The sequence below is a fragment of the Artibeus jamaicensis genome, unplaced genomic scaffold (genome assembly GCF_021234435.1).
Source record: "Artibeus jamaicensis isolate MK-2021 breed Jamaican fruit bat unplaced genomic scaffold, CSHL_Jam_final contig_432, whole genome shotgun sequence".
NCBI classification, from domain to species: Eukaryota; Metazoa; Chordata; class Mammalia; order Chiroptera; family Phyllostomidae; genus Artibeus; species Artibeus jamaicensis.
The window spans coordinates 12132302-12136755 of NW_026521828.1; positions in this window are offsets into that span (position 1 = coordinate 12132302).

Sequence of the window (4454 nt, forward strand, 5' to 3'; positions counted from 1 at the left end):
CGTTCCTTTCAGCCTCAGTTTTAAAACATTTAAAAAAGGCCCTTTCTGCTTATTTTCAACCATCAAGCTCCCTATCAGCCTAGGGAAGATTGAGGGGTGCAGTGGGGGAGTACGTGTCTGCCTCAATTCCCAAGTCCTGATCTGCTCCTTTTCTGTTACTTTCCACCTGTTGGATTTTTAGAAGGTACTTCAGGTGGGGGTGCTCAGGTAGGAGATGGACTGCCTGACCATGCCCAGATCCCATGGTCTGTAGAGTACCTACCAGGAGAGGGGACACTCAGCCTGTGCAGTGGTCCACAGCCCACCTAGCCAGATGGTGGCTTATCACTCCCACCCCCCCTCCCACTTTTCTGTTTCATCAGCAGACCCAAAAAACTTCCGCCGATCAGTCAGAGCCTTGGCAAAGCCATCGTCCTCCCTGAGTCTGTCTCTCTCACCCTGCTCCACTGGCATCCCATTCATTTTTGCTAAGTTCAACATGGTCTCTGTTACTAAAAAGTGGTCACGCTCATTCCTCATTCTCCAAGGACAAAACCCTGCTGCACAAAATTACCAAGTTAATCTTATTATTGAACCAATCTAGATAAACTAAAATCTTGGAAAGAAAAAAATAAGTTTATCAATACTGTTGTAACCCATAAAAGCAAGCTAGGGAGACTCATTAGTAACTGCCAGCAACACGAAAGACTGCCAACCGTTAGAACTGTGACTGTTAAGGATATTAAATTTTTTTAAAGATTTTATTTATTTTTAGAGAGAGGAAGGGAGAAAGAAAGAGTGAGCAAGAGAGGGAGAGAAACATCAATGTGTGGTTGCTTCTCACGTGTCCCCTACTGGGGACCTGGCCTGCAACCCAGGCATGTGCCCTGACTGGGAATGAAACCAGCAACCCTTTGGTTCTGGCTGGTGCTCAATCCACTGAGCTACAGCAGCCTGGAGGATCTTAATGTTTAATTATCTGGTTCTGGGTTTTACACAAATACTGCCCTCCTCCATTTAACTTACTGATTCTTTATCTTTTGGAGCTTGCTATTAAGTCAAGGATCTTAGAAAACCCTTCCTTCCCTCATTGAACACTTACTGTTTTTTGTAGGATTACCTCGTTCGTTCCTGACGACATTTCTGTGAACTCCCCACTTTCAGACAGGGAGACAGGCTCAGAGATATTAAGTAACATGCTGACCATCAAACAGGAGATGACCTGTGCGCCAACCCTCCTCCCTCCATCGCACAGCCACGGAAGACCTTCGAATGGTGGGGGTCAAAGTGGGGGGGGGACAGGAAAATGGTGTCCAGTGGGTTACACATGTGTAACATTAGAAACCCAATAACCTCCCTTTATGACTAAGGAATCGGTAAGTGGACGTGGGGTTCGGAGACGGCATGGGGAGCCGGGAGCAAAGCCATCAGTGCCGTTGCCTGATGCCATTTAAGTTCTTCGCAGACACAGACAGGAGTGAGTCATCTGCACTTTTCATACATAGGTGCCCTGATTCTGATACCAAATCTAACAAAGCGCACCCCAAAACTATGGCCAAATGTAAAAAAGCAAGGACCTTAAACAAAAATCACAGCAACTAGAACCTCGCAGCACATTGAGGCTTTTTACAAATCCTCACAAGGATATATTTATTGATTTTAGAGAGAGAGGGAGACAGAGAAACAGCGATGTGAGAAACATTGATCCATCGCCTCCCACACGTGCCCCAACCGGGGATCGAACCCGCAACCTTTTGTTGTACGGGACAGCGCTCCAAGCCTCCAAGCAACTGAGCCACCTGTCCAGGGCAATGGTGGATGTGTTAATACTACTGAATGGCACACTCAAAAATGGTTAAGATGGGCCCTGGCTGGTGTAGCTCAGTGAATTGAGCGCGGGCCTGCGAACCACACAATCACGGTTCAATTCCCAGTCAGGGCACATGCCTGGGTTGCAGGCCAGTCCCCAGCAGGGGACTCACGAAAGGCAACCACACATTGATATTTCTCTCCTTCTCTCCTTTCCTTCCTCTCTAGAGATAAATAAATAAATTTTTTAAAAAATGGTTAAGATGGTAAGTTTTGTGTTATTTACCACAACTGTTATTGACCATTGACCATGTAATGACAGATGGTCCAGGACTCAGACATTTGGGCACCGACGCTCCCTCCTCCCTACACTGCAGAGTCCAAGAAAGGCCCCTGAATGGTGGTGATCAGAGGGGGGGAAATACAACACAGGAAGAACAAAACAATGTAGTTGTAATAAAAAAAAAAGTGGCTTTTTATTTATTGATTTAGAGAGAGAGAAAGAAGCATCGATTTGTTGATCCACTTATTTATGCATTCATTGGTTGATTCTTGTATTCAATGCCCTGACTGGGGATTGAACCCACAACTTCATGTATCAGGACAATGCTCAAACCAGCTGAGCAATCCGGCCAGGGCCTCGGAATTTTTTAAAAAGCTGTATCACTCATCAGGTCTGTGGTGGAACACGTGTGTGAATGAAGCCTATTAAAATGTCCACAGCTGTTCTCTCTGGATGACGGCGATGCTCACTTTCGTAGTTTTGTGATTATTTTGTTTTGAGATGAGCATGGCATTGATTATGATCTATCACCGTCTTATTGTTTCTTGTTTATCGCCATCTTCCTACCTCCTACTAAAGTGCAGACTCCTTGAAAGCGTCCATTGCTGAGTCTGCAGTGCCTGCCTAACACAGAGCAGGTATCACTGCTGAGTAGTAAAGCAATGAATAAATGCATTAGGGAGGAGAAATGATTTTCAACTTGAGGAAAGGCGTTAGGGCATCAGAGAAGGGAAAGCTCTCATCTGATATTCAGGAGATGGAAGAGGCTCACAGAGTTGGTTAGGGAGCATTACCAAGGGTTGACATTGGGAGCACTTTTGTCCCCCCGCCATAATCTTCATAAGTGACCTGTCCAGACCACCACAAATAAAACCTATGGTCAAAGGACAGTGTGCCTGGCTTGGCTTTGCAAAGGCATCTTTGAGACCAGACTTTGTTCCTGCCAGTCCCATCCATTCTGTTACACCAAAAACCCTGGAGTCACTTCTGACCTGTCTTTCCTCTACACCTCACACCAAGTCCATCAGCACATCCTCTTGGCTTTTGCTTTACACATATGCAAGCTTCAGTCACGTATCGCCACCCCTGTAGCTGCCACCCTGGTGTTACCCACTGCTGACCTGGGGCATTGTAGTCACCTCCCAGCTTATTGTAACAGCCTCCTGCTGCTTCCATCTCACCCACCTTCAATCTGCCACCAACAAAATGGCCACAGAGACCCTATTAAAATCCAAGACATGTCGCTTCTCCACTCAAAACCCTCAGTAAAGACCAAAGGAATTCCAGTGGCCTGCAAGTTCCTGCCCACTCCATTCCATCCATTTTTTCTTTCTTCCACTCACAAGAACAGCATCTCTGGTGTGATCATGTAATTATCCTTCAAGCCAGGGTACTTTTGATCATGAAAAGAGGCAGTGTTAATGATTACTAATTATTAATTGTGCCAGGGCAACAAACATAATCCTGGGAAAACCAGACATGGGCCCCTCTGCTCAGCTCCCCTGTCCAATGCACACTGAGCCAGCCACTTGACCTTATCACTCCTGAAATACCCCAGGCGCGCTCCTGCCTCAGGACCTTTGCACTTACTCCTGCCCCTGCTTTTAAGTTTCTTACCCAAAACATACACAGGGTATGCTCCCAGTATGGAGAACAGTGCCTAGAATGCAGGGGTGGGAAAAAGTAGGTTAATAATAATCACAAATACAATAATAAATAATACAAGAATAAATTTTCACATACTCATAACATAAACCTACTTTTATACCGCTGCATACTAGCTGCTCAATAAATATTTGTTGAATAAATAACTTTTTCTAAGCTTACTCGCACTCCCTTTCAAATAGGAGGCAGCCATACACTCCTCCTGCACAGACATTCTCAGCAAGTGGCATATAAACCGGGCATTAAAAGCCAAGCTTCACCCCCACCCCCAGAAGGGGCAGCCTGATCACCCTCTGTTGGGCCACCCTGCATCCTGGGATTCTGCAGCACCTTATTGGCTGGGCAGCCTCCATTGTGAGGTAGCTCTGGTTTCCTCCTTGCCAGAGGTGGCAGAGCACTGAGCCTGGCCCACATCCAGGCACCAGGACCTCCAGTCCAATGGTACCTTCTTCCTTCCAGTCACACGGTTCACTTTGTCCTGTAGCACTAAGGGCTGAACTGGGAGGGGCTGAAAGTCCAGGCAAGTCCTGACATGTGGCCAATCAAATGCAAGGGACATTGAGATGAGACATTCGTAAGTCCCCCAAAAGCCAGGTGAGGCACAGTCAGCACCAGCTTCCCCTGCTCTCCAGTGCCAGTTTCTCTGGAGAAAAGCCCATGGAAGGCTGGCTCGAGGCTGCTACAGGCCTTCACCCTGAGCCACTGCCACTGACGCACT